This window comes from Taudactylus pleione, unplaced genomic scaffold, assembly GCF_031769625.1.
Source record: "Taudactylus pleione unplaced genomic scaffold, aTauple2 ptg000089l, whole genome shotgun sequence".
Classification (NCBI taxonomy): Eukaryota; Metazoa; Chordata; class Amphibia; order Anura; family Myobatrachidae; genus Taudactylus; species Taudactylus pleione.
The window spans coordinates 6,922,385-6,942,262 of record NW_028284491.1 but is presented as its reverse complement, the minus strand read 5'-3'; positions in this window follow the sequence as shown (position 1 = coordinate 6,942,262).

Genomic DNA, 19,878 nt, shown 5'->3' with positions numbered 1-19,878 from the left:
CTTGTTGCGAGCCCCGTAGCGACTGAACTTCAGTCGCTCAGCGGGGCTCGCGCATGCGCACGCAGGACGTGGCACATGCGTAGTTCATTTACATCGGGCTGCTTGCGAGCGCACAGCCCAATATATGCTACCAATTATTTATAACTCACCCATAGCTATTTATACCCATAGCTATATATATATATATATATATATATATATATATATATATATATATATATTAGGGGTGTGCACTGGCCACTTTTCATGTTTTGTGTTTTGGTTTTGGATCTTTCTTCGTGTTTTGGATCTGGATTGGTTTTGCCAAAACCACCCTTCCGTGTTTTGGGTTCTGGGTTTTGTGTTTTGGATCTGTATTTTTTTTTTAAAAAGCATAAAAACAGCTAAAATCACAGAATTTGTAGGTTTTTCTGCTCCTATGCTATTATTAACCTCAATAACCTTAATTTCCACTCATTTCCAGTCTATTCTGAACACCTCACACCTCACAATAGTGTTTTTATGTCCAAAAGGTTGCACCGAGGTAGCTGGATGACTATGCTAAGCGACACGAGTGGGCGGCACAAACACGTGACCCATCTAGGCGTGAAACTGCAGTGGCAGACAGGATGGCAGTTTGAAAAACTAGGCCCCAAACTGTACATAATGCAAAGAAAAAAAAGAGGTGCAAGATGGAATTGTCCTTGGGCCCTCCCACCCACCCTTATGTTGTATAAACAGGACATGCACACTTTAACAAACCAATCATTTCAGCGCCAGGGTCTGCCACACAACTGTGGCTGAAATGATTGGTTCGTTTGGGCCCCCACAAAACAAGCTGGCAATTAATGTGTCCCTGCACAAACTGGCTCTACGGAGGCAAGATGTCATCCTCATCCTCCACATCCACCGATTCCTCACCCTCTTCAGTGTGTACATCCTCATCCTCACAAAGTATTAACTCGTCCCCACTTGAATCCACCACCACAGGTCCCTCTGTACCTTCTGGAGGCTGGTCTCCCTGGAAGAGCTGATAATTCACTTTGATGAACATCATCTTCTCCACATTCTGTGGAAGCAACCTCCTACGCCTTTCGCTGACAAGGTTCCCGGCTGCACTAAACACTCTTTCGGAGTACACACTGGAGGGGGGGCAACTCAGGTAAAATAGAGCCAGTTTGTACAGGGGCCTCCAAATTGCCTCTTTTTCCTGCCAGTACAGGTATGGACTGTCTGACATGCCTACTTGGATGCTGTCACCGATGTAATCCTCCACCATTCTGTCAATGGTGACAGTATCATATGCAGTGACAGTAGACATGTCAGAAATTGTTGCCAGGTCCTTCAGTCCGGACCAGATGTCCAAACTTGGTCCTGCCTGCCCTGCATCACCGCCAGCGGGTTGCTTAGGATACCTAAGTTTTTTCCTGGCATCCCCAGTTGCGGGAGAAAATGAAGAAGGAGCCGTTGACGTGTCACGTTCCGCTTCAGCTGACAGTGTGTTCACCAGCAGGTCTTTGCACCTCTGCAGGCTTGTGTCGGCCGGAAAGAGAGACACCACATAGGCTTTAAACCTAGGATCGAGCACGGTGGACAAAATGTAGTGGTCTGATTTCAACAGATTGACCACCCTGGAATCCTGGCAAAGCGAATGAAGGGCTTCATCCACAAGTCCCACATGCCGAGCGGAATCGCTCCATCTTAGCTCCTCCTTCACTTTCTCCAGCTGCTTCTGCAAAAGCCTGATGAGGGGAATGACCTGACTCAAGTTGGCAGTGTCTGAACTGACTTCACGTGTGGCAAGTTCGAAGGGCTGGAGAACCTTGCACAACACAGAAATCATTCTCCACTGCGCTTGAGTCAGGTGCATACCCCCTCCTTTGCCTATGTCATAGGTGGATGTATAGGCTTGTATGGCCTTTTGCTGCTCCTTCATCCTCTGAAGCATATAGAGGGTTGAGTTCCACCGCATCACAACCTCTTGCTTCAGGTGATGGCGGGGCAGGTTCAAGAGTGTTTGCTGGCGCTCCAGTCTTCGGCACGCAGTCGCTGAATGGCGAAAGTGGCCAGAAATTTTTCGGGCCACCCAAAGCGTCTCCTGCACGCCCCTGTCGCTTTTCAGAAAATTCTGCACCACCAAGTTTATTGTGTGAGCAAAACATGGGACGTGCTGGAATTTGCCCAGATGTAATGCCCGCACAATATTGGTGGCGTTGTCAGATATCACAAATCCCCAGGAGAGTCTAAGTGGGGTAAGCCACTGGGCGATGATTTCCCTCAGTTTCTCTAAGAGGTTGTCGGCGGTGTGCCTCTTACTGAAACCGGTGATACACAGCGTAGCCTGCCTTGTAACGAGCTGGCGTTTCTGAGATGCTGCTACTGGTGACGCTGCTGCTGTTGCTGCGTAAGGTGATACATCTACCCAGTGGGCTGTCACAGTCATATAGTCCTTAGTCTGCCCTGTTCCACTTGTCCACATGTCCGTGGTAAAGTGGACATTGTGTACAACGGCATTTTTCAGGACACTGAGGACACTTTTTCTGACGTTTCTGTACAGTCTCGGTATCGCCTGCCTAGTGAAGTGGAATCTAGACGGGATTTGGAACCGGGGACACACTACCTCCATCAATTGTCTAAATCCCACTGCACTAATGGCGGATACCGGACGCACGTCTAACACCAACATAGCAGTCAAGGCCTCAGTTATACGTTTTGCTTCAGGATGACTGCTGTCGTACTTCATCCTCCTCGCTAAGGACTGTTGGAGCGTCAATTGTTTAGTAAAAGTAGTGGTGTTCCTACTTCCTCTCTGGGATGATGAACGACTCCCAGCAGCAGCAACAGCAGCAGCGGCAGCAGTAGGCGTAGCAATGCAGGACCCTCCGGAGGAATCCCGGATAGGAGAGTCAGTCATGCCAGTGACATGGCCTGCAGGACTACTTCCGATCCTGACTAAGGAGGAAATTGACGAGGAGGGAGTTGACGGTGTGGTTTGCAGGCGCTTGGATACAACAGGACAACGGGATTTAGGTGCCCCTGGACTGCTTACGGTCTTAGCCAAAGTTTCTGAACTTGACAGTAACTTTTTATGAACGCGCTGCAGGTGCCGTATAAGGGAGGATGTTCCTAGGTGGTTGACGTCCCTACCCCTACTTATTTCACCTTTACATATGGTACATATGGCAAGACAGTTGTTGTCCGGATTTGGATAGAAATATTGCCAGACCAAAGAGGTGGAATGTTTGGTCTTCTGCCCAGGCATGACCGTGATGGGCTTTTTCATCCCACGGACAACAACTGTCTCCCCCGGAGCCTGATTTAAACAAACCACATCACCATCAGAAATCTCCTCGCCAACTTCCTCCTCAGCGCCAGCTACACCAGTATCCTCATCCTGTTGTACTTCAACAGTGACATCTTCAATTTGCATATCAGCAAGTGGACTGTGGGTGCTCCTTTCAGCACTTGCAGGGGGCGTGCAAATGGTGGAAAGAGCCACCTCTTCCCGTCCAGTGCTGGGAAGGTCAGGTATCGCAACCACCACCACACTTGGACTCTCCTTGGGGATTTGTGATATCTTCTTAGAAAGCACAGTTCTTCGCTGTGCTTTTGCCAGCTTAACTCTTTTGATTTTTTTAGTGGGAGGAGGGCTTCCATCGTCATGTGAAGCTGAACCACTAGTCATGAACATACTAGGGATCGACCTTAGCCGTTCCTTGCCACTCCGTGTCGTAAATGGCATATTGGCAAGTTTACGTTTCTCTTCAGCTGATTTAAATGTCTTTTTCAAGGTCATTTTCCTGAACTTTGCCATTTGGGATTGTATGTGCCCTCTACTATGACATTGGGCATCGGCCTTGGCAGACGACGTTGATGGCATGTTATCGTCTATGTCATGACTAGTGGCAGCAGCTTCAGCACTAGGAGGAAGTGGTTCTTGATCTTACTCTATTTTATTTTTATCGGAGAAAGTTTGGTCCTCCATTTATGTTATATCGATTTGATATATACGTGCGGCTAAACACAGAAAATCATTTTTTTTTTGGTTTGGACTGGAGTGTACTTTCGGGGGTTACAGCACCCTTAACGGTCAAGCCAGCTGGCCCTTTACTTATGACACAGGCGCACGCTTGGCACTACTTTGTTGATGCACGTGCGGCTACTGCGCACACAATTCACAAACACAGAAAATAATTTTTTTTTTGGTTTGGACTGGAGTGTACTTTCGGGGGTTACAGCACCCTTTAACGGTCAAGCCAGCAGGCCCTTTACTTATGACACAGGCGCACACTTGGCACTACTTTGTTGATGCACGTGCGGCTACTGCGCACACAATTCACAAACACAGAAAATATTTTTTTTTCGGTTTGGACTGGAGTGTACTTTGGGGGTTACAGCACCCTTTAACGGTCAAGCCAGCCGGCCCTTTACTTATGACACAGGCGCACGCTTGGCACTACTTTGTTGATGCACGTGCGGCTACTGCGCACACAATTCACAAACACAGAAAATAATTTTTTTTTTGGTTTGGACTGGAGTGTACTTTCGGGGGTTACAGCACCCTTAACGGTCAAGCCAGCCGGCCCTTTACTTATGACACAGGCGCACGCTTGGCACTACTTTGTTGATGCACGTGCGGCTACTGCGCACACAATTCACAAACACAGAAAATAATTTTTTTTGTGGTTTGGACTGGAGTGTACTTTCGGGGGTTACAGCACCCTTAACGGTCAAGCCAGCCGGCCCTTTACTTATGACACAGGCGCACGCTTGGCACTACTTTGTTGATGCACGTGCGGCTTCTGCGCACACAATTCACAAACACAGAAAATAATTTTTTTTTTGGTTTGGACTGGAGTGTACTTTCGGGGGTTACAGCACCCTTTAACGGTCAAGCCAGCCGGCCCTTTACTTATGACACAGGCGCACGCTTGGCACTACTTTGTTGATGCACGTGCGGCTACTGCGCACACAATTCACAAACACAGAAAATAATTTTTTTTTTGGTTTGGACTGGAGTGTACTTTGGGGGTTACAGCACCCTTTAACGGTCAAGCCAGCCGGCCCTTTACTTATGACACAGGCGCACGCTTGGCACTACTTTGTTGATGCACGTGCGGCTACTGCGCACACAATTCACAAACACAGAAAATAATTTTTTTTTTGGTTTGGACTGGAGTGTACTTTGGGGGTTACAGCACCCTTTAACGGTCAAGCCAGCCGGCCCTTTACTTATGACACAGGCGCACGCTTGGCACTACTTTGTTGATGCACGTGCGGCTACTGCGCACACAATTCACAAACACAGAAAATAATTTTTTTTTGGTTTGGACTGGAGTGTACTTTCGGGGGTTACAGCACCCTTTAACGGTCAAGCCAGCCGGCCCTTTACTTATGACACAGGCGCACGCTTGGCACTACTTTGTTGATGCACGTGCGGCTACTGCGCACACAATTCACAAACACAGAAAATAATTTTTTTTTGGTTTGGATTGGAGTGTACTTTCGGGGGTTACAGCACCCTTTAACGGTCAAGCCAGCCGGCCCTTTACTTATGACACAGGCGCACGCTTGGCACTACTTTGTTGATGCACGTGCGGCTACTGCGCACACAATTCACAAACACAGAAAATATATTATTTTTTTAGCACTTGGGGGAAGCACCCCTGATGGACAGAGCACCCCCTGGACAACACTACAGCACCCCTTTAGGACTGGGACACTGCACAGGACTTTGGAGTGGACACAGCCCCTATGGAGAACTGACTGCACAACACAGTCCAGCCAGCCCCTATGGACTTTGAAGTAGTGGACACAGCCCCTATTTACAACAGCAGCACAGCACAACACAGCCAGCCCCTATGGACTTTGAAGTAGTGGACAAGAGCAGCACTACACTACACTACACTACACAGCCCTAACTCCCACCCTCCCTCTTCACTGTCCACAGCCGAGTGAGAAAATGGCGCCGACGCGGGTACCTTATATAGGATCCAAAACCCGCGAGACTCGGAAGGCGGGATGATGACGTTTTGCCTCGATTTCAGATCCGAGTCAGGCGGGAAAAGTCGAGCCTGACTCGGATTGGACTCGGATCGGGGGGGCTCGGGGGGGGTTCGGATTTCAGAAATCCGAACCCGCTCACCCCTAATATATATATATATATATATATATATATTAGGGGTGTGCACCGGCCACTTTTCGTGTTTTGTGTTTTGGTTTTGGATCTGGATCTTTCTTCGTGTTTTGGATCTGGATTGGTTTTGCCAAAACCACCCTTCCGTGTTTTGGGTTCTGGGTTTTGTGTTTTGGATCTGTATTTTTTTGAAAAAAAGCATAAAAACAGCTAAAATCACAGAATTTGTAGGTTTTTCTGCTCCTATGCTATTATTAACCTCAATAACCTTAATTTCCACTCATTTCCAGTCTATTCTGAATACCTCACACCTCACAATATTGTTTTTATGTCCAAAAGGTTGCACCGAGGTAGCTGGATGACTATGCTAAGCGACACGAGTGGGCGGCACAAACACGTGACCCATCTAAGCGTGAAACTGCAGTGGCAGACAGGATGGCATTGAAAAACTAGGCCCCAAACTGTACATAATGCAAAGAAAAAAAAGAGGTGCAAGAGGGAATTGTCCTTGGGCCCTCCCACCCACCCTTATGTTGTATAAATAGGACATGCACACTTTAACAAACCAATCATTTCAGCGCCAGGGTCTGCCACATGACCGTGGCTGAAATGATTGGTTCGTTTGGGCCCCCACAAAACAAGCTGGCAATTAATCTGTCCCTGCACAAACTGGCTCTACGGAGGCAAGAAGTCGTCCTCATCCTCCTCATCCACAGATTCCTCACCCTCTTCAGTGTTATGTACATCCTCATCCTCACAGAGTATTAATTCGTCCCTGCTGGAACCACAGGTCCCTCTGTACGTTCTGGAGGCTGGTCTCCCTGGAAGAGTTGATCATTCATTTTATGAACATCATCTTCTCCACATTTTGTGGAAGCAACCTCCTACGCCTTTCGCTAACAAGGTTCCCGGCTGCACTAAACACTCTTTCGGAGTACACACTGGAGGGGGGCAACTCTGGTAAAATAGAGCCAGTTTGTACAGGGACCTCCAAATTGCTTCTTTTTCCTGCCAGTACAGGTACGGACTGTCTGACATGCCTACTTGGATGCTGTCACCGATGTAATCCTTTAACAGACAGACGCACGCTTGTCGCTGCTGCTTTGAGGATTCAAGTGCGGCTACAGCCCACACAATTCACAAAGACAGAAAAAAAAAAAGAATATTTTTATTGTTTGTGGAGCACACTTTGAGGGTTACACCACCCTCTAACAGACAGACGCACGCTTGTCGCTGCTGCTTTGAGGATGCAAGTGCGGCTACAGCCCACACAATTCACAAAGACAGAAAAAAGAAGAAGAATATTTTTATTCTTTGTGTAGCACACTTTGAGGGTGTCACCACCCTTTAACAGACAGATGCACGCTTGTCGCTGCTGCTTTAAGGATGCAGGTGCGGCTACAGCCCACACATTTCACAAAGACCGAAAAAAAAAGAACAATATTTTAATTGTTTGTGTAGCACACTTTGAGGGTGTCACCACCCTTTAACAGACAGACGCACGCTTGTCGCTGCTGCTTTAAGGATGCAGGTGCGGCTACAGCCCACACAATTCACAAAGACAGAAAAAAGAAGAATATTTTTATTGTTTGTGTAGCACACTTTGAGGGTGTCACCACCCTTTAACAGACAGACGCACGCTTGTCGCTGCTGCTTTGAGGATGCAAGTGCGGCTACATCGCACACAAGTCACAAACACATAAAAAAATAGTTTTTTATTTTTTGGAGCACTTTGAGAGTTACACCACCCTTTAACAGACAGACGCACGCTTGTCGCTGCTGCTTTAAGGATGCAGGTGCGGCTACAGCCCACACATTTCACAAAGACCGAAAAAAAAGAACAATATTTTAATTGTTTGTGTAGAACACTTTGAGGGTGTCACCACCCTTTAACAGACAGACGCACGCTTGTCGCTGCTGCTTTAAGGATGCAGGTGCGGCTACAGCCCACACAATTCACAAAGACAGAAAAAAGAAGAAGAATATTTTTATTGTTTGTGTAGCACACTTTGAGGGTGTCACCACCCTTTAACAGACAGACGCACGCTTGTCGCTGCTGCTTTGAGGATGCAAGTGTGGCTACATCGCACACAAGTCACAAACACATTAAAAAAAATTTTTTGATTTTTTGGAGCACTTTGAGAGTTACAACACCCTTTAACAGACAGACGCACGCTTGTCGCTGCTGCTTTGAGGATGCAAGTGCGGCTACAGCCCACACAATTCACAAAGACAGAAAAAAAAATAACAATATTTTAATTGTTTGTGTAGCACACTTTGAGGGTGTCACCACCCTTTAACAGACAGACGCACGCTTGTCGCTGCTGCTTTAAGGATGCAGGTGCGGCTACAGCCCACACATTTCACAAAGACAGAAAAAAAAAGAACAATATTTTAATTGTTTGTGTAGCACACTTTGAGGGTGTCACCACCCTTTAACAGACAGACGCACGCTTGTCGCTACTGCTTTGAGGATGCAGGTGGAATCTAGACGGGATTTGGAACCGAGGACACACTACCTCCATCAATTGTCTAAATCCCACTGCACTAATGTCGGATACCGGACGCACGTCTAACACCAACATAGCAGTCAAGGCCTCAGTTATACGTTTTGCTTCAGGATGACTGCTGTCGTACTTCATCCTCATCGCTAGGGACTGTTGGAGGGTCAATTGTTTAGTAAAAGTAGTGATGTTCCTACTTCCTCTCTGGGATGATGAATAACTCCCAGCAGCAGCAACAGCACTAGTAGGAAGTGGTTCTTGATCTTTCCCTATTTTATTTTTATCAGAGAAAGTTTGGTCCTCCATTTATGTTATATTGATATATATACGTGCGGCTAAAGCGCACACAAACACAGAAAATATTTTTTTATTTTTGCTGGAGAGTAGTGCACTTTGTGGGTTACACCACCCTTTAAGAAATGAGCCAGCCGGCTCTTTACTTATGGGACACAGGCGCACGCTTGGCGCTGCTCCTTTGTTGATGCACGTGCAGCCACAGTGCACACAAGTCACAAACACAGAATATATATATTTTTTTGGTTTGGAGTGTACTTTGGGGGTTACAGAACCCTTTAACGGTCAAGCCAGCCGGCCCTTTACTTATGACACAGGCGCACGCTTGGCACTACTTTGTTGATGCACGTGCGGCTACTGCGCACACAATTCACAAACACAGAAAATAATTTTTTTTTTGGTTTGGACTGGAGTGTACTTTCGGGGGTTACAGCACCCTTTAACGGTCAAGCCAGCAGGCCCTTTACTTATGACACAGGCGCACACTTGGCACTACTTTGTTGATGCACGTGCGGCTACTGCGCACACAATTCACAAACACAGAAAATATTTTTTTTTCGGTTTGGACTGGAGTGTACTTTGGGGGTTACAGCACCCTTTAACGGTCAAGCCAGCCGGCCCTTTACTTATGACACAGGCGCACGCTTGGCACTACTTTGTTGATGCACGTGCGGCTACTGCGCACACAATTCACAAACACAGAAAATAATTTTTTTTTTGGTTTGGACTGGAGTGTACTTTCGGGGGTTACAGCACCCTTAACGGTCAAGCCAGCCGGCCCTTTACTTATGACACAGGCGCACGCTTGGCACTACTTTGTTGATGCACGTGCGGCTACTGCGCACACAATTCACAAACACAGAAAATAATTTTTTTTTTGGTGTGGACTGGAGTGTACTTTGGGGGTTACAGCACCCTTTAACGGTCAAGCCAGCTGGCCCTTTACTTATGACACAGGCGCACGCTTGGCACTACTTTGTTGATGCACATGCGGCTACTGCGCACACAATTCACAAACACAGAAAATAATTTTTTTTTTGGTTTGGACTGGAGTGTACTTTGGGGGTTACAGCACCCTTTAACGGTCAAGCCAGCCGGCCCTTTACTTATGACACAGGCGCACGCTTGGCACTACTTTGTTGATGCACGTGCGGCTACTGCGCACACAATTCACAAACACAGAAAATAAATTTTTTTTTGGTGTGGACTGGAGTGTACTTTGGGGGTTACAGCACCCTTTAACGGTCAAGCCAGCTGGCCCTTTACTTATGACACAGGCGCACGCTTGGCACTACTTTGTTGATGCACATGCGGCTACTGCGCACACAATTCACAAACACAGAAAATAATTTTTTTTTTGGTTTGGACTGGAGTGTACTTTGGGGGTTACAGCACCCTTTAACGGTCAAGCCAGCCGGCCCTTTACTTATGACACAGGCGCACGCTTGGCACTACTTTGTTGATGCACGTGCGGCTACTGCGCACACAATTCACAAACACAGAAAATAATTTTTTTTTGGGTTTGGACTGGAGTGTACTTTCGGGGGTTACAGCACCCTTAACGGTCAAGCCAGCCGGCCCTTTACTTATGACACAGGCGCACGCTTGGCACTACTTTGTTGATGCACGTGCGGCTACTGCGCACACAATTCACAAACACAGAAAATATTTTTTTTTTTGGTTTGGACTGGAGTGTACTTTCGGGGGTTACAGCACCCTTAACGGTCAAGCCAGCCGGCCCTTTACTTATGACACAGGCGCACGCTTGGCACTACTTTGTTGATGCACGTGCGGCTACTGCGCACACAATTCACAAACACAGAAAATAATTTTTTTTTTGGTTTGGACTGGAGTGTACTTTCGGGGGTTACAGCACCCTTAACGGTCAAGCCAGCCGGCCCTTTACTTATGACACAGGCGCACGCTTGGCACTACTTTGTTGATGCACGTGCGGCTACTGCGCACACAATTCACAAACACAGAAAATAATTTTTTTTTGGTTTGGACTGGAGTGTACTTTCGGGGGTTACAGCACCCTTTAACGGTCAAGCCAGCCGGCCCTTTACTTATGACACAGGCGCACGCTTGGCACTACTTTGTTGATGCACGTGCGGCTACTGCGCACACAATTCACAAACACAGAAAATATATTATTTTTTTAGCACTTGGGGGGAGCACCCCTGATGGACAGAGCACCCCCTGGACAACACTACAGCACCTCTTTAGGACTGGGACACTGCACAGGACTTTGGAGTGGACACAGCCCCTATGGAGAACTGACTGCACAACACAGTCCAGCCAGCCCCTATGGACTTTGAAGTAGTGGACACAGCCCCTATTAACAACAGCAGCACAGCACAACACAGCCAGCCCCTATGGACTTTGAAGTAGTGGACAACAGCAGCACTACACTACACTACACTACACAGCCCTAACTCCCACCCTCCCTCTTCACTGTCCACAGCCGAGTGAGAAAATGGCGCCGACGTGGGTACCTTATATAGGATCCAAAACCCGCGAGACTCGGAAGGCGGGATGATGACGTTTTGCCTCGATTTCAGATCCGAGTCAGGCGGGAAAAGTCGAGCCTGATTCGGATCGGACTCGGATCGGGGGGGCTCGGGGGGGTTCGGATTTCAGAAATCCGAACCCGCTCACCCCTAATATATATATATATATATATATATATCACTATTAGGAATTCCATATCTGCATTTGGCTAAGGGTCCTGTTTTCAAACCTCTGTCTGCCTCTTGTTTGCTGGTGTTTTCAGGAGACATATCTACAATTGCCAACTCTAAGCCGGTGCCAATTTTACATTTTTGGTGGAAATGAACATGTACCCCTGTGCATGTCAATTAATGCCACTGAAAATGCCCTTTTTTGTTTATGTGGTTTTCCGTAGAATGAGGTGTATCAGTGAACCTGCCCTGTACCCCTCTGCTTGCACAATTTGCTGTGACCCCAGCAATGTTGTTATCTTTATCCATAAATCCAGGGCCTGTGCAAGGATTCAAGGCGACCTAGGCAAAGCTTCAGCCTAACACCCCTGAAGCCCCCAATACCGTCTCCCCAGTGCATCGCACATGAACTTGACTTTTGGAAACCAATTAATAATATTCTAATTATTATGTAAGTTATTATTGCTATTTGAATTCATATAGTTCATAAATATTGCTCTGCAGACAGTCATTTTGAAAATACAGGTGCAGGGGAGTGCAATTATATTTCTGCCAAAAGTATAATAAACATTTATTTGGTTTTGGACCTGTATCTCCTTTAAGGTTTTGGATCTGGATTTGATTTTGCAAAACCACCCTTGCGTGTTTTGGTTTTTCTTTTGGATCTGTATTTTGTTCCTACAGTATTATTAACCTCAATAACATTAATTTCCAGTCATTTCCACTCTATTTTGACCACCTCACACAATATTGTTCACCAACATAGGCCAAAGGTTGGCCGGCTAAACTAAGCAACCAACAGAGCAGCGGCACAAACACACGGCAGTTATTTCTGTTTACAAATGTTTTCCAAATTAGTAATGTATTAGCAATAACCAATCAAACTAACTCACAAGTACGTTCAATAGAAAACAATACAACACAGAAATTTACTAAACATCTTACTTGGAATATCTTTGGTCATAACAATTAGTCTTAAGCTGCCCATCCACTACTAGATGCAGGGACAACGGCACGATTACGACATCATAATCGTGCCGTCGTCCCCCTAGGGGTGAAGTGCATACACTGAATGTTCAAACGTTCAGTGTATGCAGATCAATCATCCCCGGTCAGGTTGACCGTCATGTTCGGGCGATGATAGATGTTAAAACCGACCAGTGATCATGCGCATCGCTGGTCGTTTTTAACATTTTACTGCCCGATTTGCGGCCGATTACCAAGCGATTGAGCGATAACGACCGTCATTATCGCTCAATCGCTAGGTTTAATCGCATAGTGGATGGGCAGCATTAGTTAACAAGCAGCAAACAAAAAACCCCTAAACCACGTGTAAATAGCAACAGCAGACATGAATGCCCCCTACACAAGTGCACATGCCCCCAGCACATGCCTATTTTCAGTGCCCAATCTGTATTTCCCTCCTGGGGGTGCTGGGCCACTGATGACTTGCACTCTGTGCCCATGTAAGGCCCTGACCAATCAGCCTTTTTGTTGAGCAGTTCCCCAAAATCTTCCCGACCATAAAAACAGCATTCCGTACCTGCGGGACAGAAACAGTGCAAGTCAGATACAATGCAGGTCAGATACAATGCAGGTCAGATACAGTGCAGGTCAGATACAGTGCAGGTTGAGTACAGTGTGGGTCAGATACAGTGCAGTTTACAGTGAAGGTCGGACACTGTGTGGGTTAAATACAGTGCAGGTCAGATACAATGCAGGTCAGATACAGTGCAGGTTGAGTACAGTGTTGGTCAGATACAGTGCAGTTTACAGTGAAGGTCGGACACTGTGTGGGTTAAATACAGTGCAGGTCAGATACAGTGCGGGGTACAGTGTGAGTTAGTTACAGTGCGGGATACAGTGTGGGTCGGATACAGTGCAATTAATAGTGCAGGTTGGATACAGTGTGGGACACAGGGCCTGATTTCATAAATGTATTTATTTTATTTTGTTATGCCGTTCAGAATCCCCGCCACCATATTTACATTTTTGCATGATTAGTTCTTTAATTCAGCTAGGTTCTTTAATTCAGCTAGGTTGTTAAATAGGTTATTAGTCTATAAACAAAAAGTCTGACCAAAAAGTCTGACCATTTTCCCCGGCAATCTCTGGGCCTGATTCAGACCCGCTAACGAGCGCTATGCGCTCGCAAGCGGGTCGATGGTGGCCCAGTGCACATGCGCACGACGGAGCCGGCTCCGTCGTGCGCATGTGCGAGACTCGGATAGCGACTTGCAAACCGTCGCTCCGGGTCTCGTACCAAAGGGGGCGTGCTGTCGATGTTGAGTGACAGCACGCCCCCTTTGGTGGGCGGGCCGGGGGAGTGGCTGCCCAAACGGAGGCGTTCCCATGTGAACGCCTCCGTTTGGGGGCGGCCCCACTGACATCATGAGTGATGTCAGTGGGAGAGATTTTGGCTCTGTTAGAGCCGATAACTCTCTGGGGCTTGCGGCAACGAGACCCTAACACAAGGGTCTCATTGCAAGCCCGATGGTCGCGATGGTCTTGACCATCGCGACCATCTTCCTGGCCGCTTGATATAGCTGTGGGTGGTCACCCACAGCTATGCGAGCGGCCAGGAGGCCGTTCTAAAAAAAAAATAGCCCGGTCTTCAGTGTGGGGGTGCCGGCGGTGTCCTCAGTGTGGGAGTGCCGGCATTGTCGGCAGTGCGGGGTTGCTGACGGTGTCCTCAGTACATGGGGGTGCTGGCAGTGTTCTCATTGCAGGATGCCGGTGGTGTCGGCAGAGCAGGGGTGTCTGTGGCGTCCTCAGTGCAGGGGTGCTGACACTGTCGGCAGTGTGGGGGTACCGGCTGTGTCCTCAGTGTGGGCGTGCCGGCAGTGTTGGCAGTTTGGGGTTGCTGACGGTGTCCTCAGTACATAGGGCGGCAGTGCTGGCAGCATTCTCAGTGCAGGGTGCCAGTGGAGTCCTCAGTGCAGCAGTGCTGACAGTGTTGGCAGTGCGGGGTTGCTGACGGTGTCCTCAGTATGTGGGGGCAGCAGTGCGGGGGTGTTGGCGCTGACCCCAGTGCAGGGTGACGACAGTGTCGGCAGAGTGGGGGGGTGTGCCAGCGGTGTCCTCAGTGTATGAGTCTATGAGTGATGGCGGTGTCCTCAGTGCAGGGGTGCTGATGGTGTTGGCAGTGCAGGGGTGCCGTCGGTGTCTAGAGTGCAGGGCTGCTGACGGTTCCTGAAATTCAGGAAATTCAGGTGGGTTTAGTTCTATGAGAACCGGCCCTGCACATCTCTCTAATTTAAACATACTGTATAAATAAATCACTTGTGCTTGTTAGTAGTTATATGAACATAACAAATCTACAATTACTAATGATAAACAGGGATTAAAAATTGGCAGCTTTTTGCCTTACAAATATACTTGGTATAAGTCATTACTTGCTGGCCCATAACCATTCTAATCCTAGATACAGTAATAGCACAATTAAACCAATATTTTATAAGGTTAACATTGGAGATTTCTTCCACGGACAGTGAAATGTTTTATGTCATCAACTGGATGGCATTAATTACCTTTTATATGGGGTACAGTACTGCCAGGGAGTACTGTACTGTGCCAGGGAGTACAGGGAGTGCAGTACTGCTGGATCCCTCGTCAGGACACATTGCTATGTGCATGTGCCAACATTAACCGTGCATGTGCATAGGTGAAATAAGGAAGTAAATGATCCCCCCCTCTTCTTGCCACAGTAGTAGGCAAAAGCACAAGAGTCACTGCAGAGGAAGCAACTCTGGCACTGTAATACCAGGTACTTCATTACTGTATGTGTGGCTGAGATAGGTGGTGTTAAACAATGATAGTTATCACTACCCACTGCCACCAATTATAAATATGCCACTTACTGTATTTGAGTAAAACAGAAATACTGCCTCTCATGATCCAGACCTAATCCCCCCCCCCCAATAAAAAATAAAAATATAGAAGGGTAATGATCAATCACCACCCTTCAAATTAGAAGTGTGCACCGGACACTTTTCGTGTTTTATGTTTTGGTTTTGGATCTGGATCTTTCTTCGTGTTTTGGATCTGGATTGGTTTTGCCAAAACCACCCTTCCGTGTTTTGGGTTCTGGGTTTTGTGTTTTGAATCTGTATTTTTTTTTAAAAAAAGCATAAAAACAGCTTAAATCACAGAATTAGTGGGTTTTTCTGCTCCTATGTAATTATTAACCTCAATAACCTTCATTTCCACTCATTTCCAGTCTATTCTGAACACCTCACACCTCACAATATTGTTTTTATGGCCAAAAGATTGCACCGAGGTAGCTGGATGACTATGCTAAGCGACACGAGTGGGCGGCACAAACACGTGGCCCATCTATCAGTGACACTGCAGTGGCAGACAGGATGGCAGTTTGAAAAACTAGGCCCCAAACAGTACATACTTCAAAGAAAAATAAGAGGTGCAAGATGGAATTGTCCTTGGGCCCTCCCACCCACCCTTATGTTGTATAAATAGGACATGCACACTTTAACAAACCAATCATTTCAGCGCCAGGGTCTGCCACATGACCGTGGCTGAAATGATTGGTTCATTTGGGCCCCCACAAAACAAGCTGGCAATTAATGTGTCCCTGCACAAACTGGCTCTACGGAGGCAAGATGTCGTCCTCATCCTCCTCATCCACCGATTCCTTGGATAAAACAGGAAAAAGGGATTTAGGTGTCCCTGGACTGCTTACGGTCTTAGCCAAAGTTTCTGAACTTGACAGTAACTTTTTATGAACGCGCTGCAGGTGCAGTATAAGGGAGGATGTTCCTAGGTGGTTAACGTCCCTACCCCTACTTATTTCACCTTTACATATGGTACATATGGCAAGACAGTTGTTGTCCGGATTTGGATAGAAATATTGCCAGACCAAAGAGGTGGAATGTTTGGTCTTCTGCCCAGGCATGACCGTGATGGGCTTTTTCATCCCACGGACAACAACTGTCTCCCCCGGAGCCTGATTTAAACAAACCACATCACCATCAGAATCCTCCTCGCCAACTTCCTCCTCAGTGCCAGCTACACCAGTATCCTCATCCTGTTGTACTTCAACAGTGACATCTTCAATTTGCATATCAGCAAGTGGACTGTGGGTGCTCCTTTCAGCACTTGCAGGGGGCGTGCAAATGGTGGAAAGAGCCACCTCTTCCCATCCAGTGCTGGGAAGGTCAGGCATCGCAACCGCCACCACACTTGGACTCTCCTTGGGGATTTGTGATATCTTCTTAGAACGCACAGTTCTTCGCTGTGCTTTTGTCAGCTTAACTCGTTTGATTTTTTTAGCGGGAGGAGGGCTTCCATCGTCATGTGAAGCTGAACCACTAGTCATGAACATAGGGAAAGACCTTAGCCGTTCCTTGCCACTCCGTGTCGTAAATGGCATATTGGCAAGTTTACGTTTCTCTTCAGATGATTTAAATGTTTTTTCAAGGTCATTTTCCTGAACTTTGTCATTTGGGATTGTATGTGCCCTCTACTATGACATTGGGCATCGGCCTTGGCAGACGACGTTGATGGCATGTTATCATCTATGTCATGACTAGTGGCAGCAGCTTCAGCACTAGGAGGAAGTGGTTCTTGATCTTTCCCTATTTTATTTTTATCGGAGAAAGTTTGGTCCTCCATTTATGTTATATTGATATATACGTGCGGCTAAGGCGCACACAAACACAGAAAATATTTTTTTATTTTTGTTGGAGACTAGTGCACTTTGTGGGTTACACCACCCTTTAAGAAATGAGCCAGCTGGCCCTTTACTTATGGGACACAGGCGCACGCTTGGCGCTGCTCCTTTGTTGATGCACGTGCAGCCACAGTGCACACAATTCACAAACACAGAAAATATTTTTTTATTTTGTTTGGAGTACCCTTTGGGGGTTACAGCACCCTTTAGCGGTCAATCCAGCCGGCCCTTTATTTATGGGACACAGGCGCACGCTTGGCACTACTTTGTTGATGCACGTGCGGCTACTGCGCACACAATTCACAAACAGAAAAATATATATTTTTTTATTTTGTTTGGAGTGCCCTTTGGGGGTTACAGCACCCTTTAATGGACAAGCCAGCCGGCCTTTTACTTATGGGACACAGGCGCACGCTTGGCGCTGCTCCTTCGTTGATGCACGTGCAGCCACAGTGCACACAATTCACAAACACAGACATTTTTTTTTTATTTTGTTTGGAGTGCACTTTGGGGGTTACAGCACCCTTTAGCGGTCAATCCAGCCGGCCCTTTATTTATGGGACACAGGCGCATGCTTGGCACTACTTTGTTTATGCACGTGCGGCTACTGCGCACACAATTCACAAACGCAAAAAAATATATATTTTTATTTTGTTTGGAGTGCCCTTTGGGGGTTACAGCACCCTTTAACGGACAAGCCAGCCGGCCTTTTACTTATGGGACACAGGCGCACGCTTGGCGCTGCTCCTTTGTTGATGCACGTGCAGCCACAGTGCACACAATTCACAAACACAGAAAAAATATATATTTTTTTGCACTTGGGGGGAGCACCCTTGATGGACAGAGCACCCCCTGGACAACACTACAGCACCCCTTTAGGACTGGGACACTGCACAGGACTTTGGAGTGGACACAGCCCCTATGGACAACTGACTGCACAACACAGTCCAGCCAGCCCCTATGGACTTTAAAGGAGTGGACACAGCCCCTATGGACAACAGCAGCACAGCGCAGCACAGCACAGCACAACACTACACTGCACTACACTACACTACACTACACAGCCCAGCCAGCCCTAACTCCCACCCTCCCTCTTTACTGTCCACAGAAGAGGAGGTAGGCCAGCTGGAGGGAGATGCAGAGCTGGGAGGAGGACACACACAGGCCAGGAAGAGGAGGTAGGCCAGCCGGCAGCAGGAGATGGGAGCTGGGAATGTGCAGTGAATGTTTCTATGGCTGCATTTACATTCAGGGTCCTGACTAAATCCAGCACTTAAGTTAAAATAACTAAGTTGGATTTTGATTGAAATCTATTAAACTACCAGGTGTGATTGATTTTTTACTTTTTAGGTGAGTTAACCTTGAAACAAAGTAGGGGAGCTTGGAGCTGGGCTGTCAAGTAAATATCAATAATCCTTTCCAATATAATATTGATACGTTGGACTGGCTGCAGTTTAAGGGGCTCCAGCTTAAATCTTTCCCTCTCACCCAGAGTAAGATGTTGGTACGATGCTGTTTGAGGTGGCATCTATTTTCAGCACTAGTTCTAGCAGTGTTGGTGGTTAGGGGAAATTCACAGAACCCTTCTATCACTCTAAAGCAGAGGTGGGCAATTATTTCAGCTCGGGGGCCACTTAACAATTTTAATACATTTTCAATGGACCCAACGCAAAATTTCTTTTATTTACAAACCCTATCATAAAAATACAGCAAGGACATGGATAATACCCTGAAAATATTAATTGATGTGCTCCCATAGATAGTGTTTTCACAGTAAAAGTCACCTCCACCCTTCTCTGATTGATAAAACCACATCAGTGTTCTGACAAAATGAGAGAGCCTGACACAAAATGGCGGCCACCTCCAAACTTCACAAGGTTTCAGTTCCCTAATATTTGTTCTCCTAACTTATCTCCACTTACTACCATGCTGGAGAAATACAGTCAGGAATGTAAAAGGTTGAGAATTCGAGGTGACATCACAAGTTGTTCCAAATCCCTGCAATTTTGGCTTCCAAATTCTCTGCAACTTAAAGGCTGAGAAGCCAAATTACTTACAGGTTATATACATATACAATGTAGCATGGTTTTAGCTTTTAAAAAAAAAAAAAAAAATTCTAATAAAAAAGAATATGCACATCAGTCTATTCTAGTAGTGAAAAAATCAGTTGGAAAAAGAGCATGTGAAACCCCCGAATATTACACCTGCCACAGTGCCAATCAGACATAGACTGGTCAGCATGAGGCTGTACTCCCCAGGGGGATCAGGCCCACATAAATGTGTCCAATCCCCATCCCCCATCATGACACACATGGCACACGCAGGGGGGGGGGGGTTCCGGTTGCCTGGAAACCCCCCTCCCCAGCCCATAACCACAATAGAAATTGTAAAATAATAGAATTTTACTGCATGTTCTTCTCAGAATCACAAATTAAATAAATAGCACCCCCTGTTGATCTTTTAATATGTGTCAGCCAGTATTAAATACACCTGTGCACCAACTAGGAGATCTGGAAAACATGCAGTTAGGGGTGCAATGCTACAGACCATTAATAGGGTAAATTATTAATATAATATAATACACTATTCAGTGCA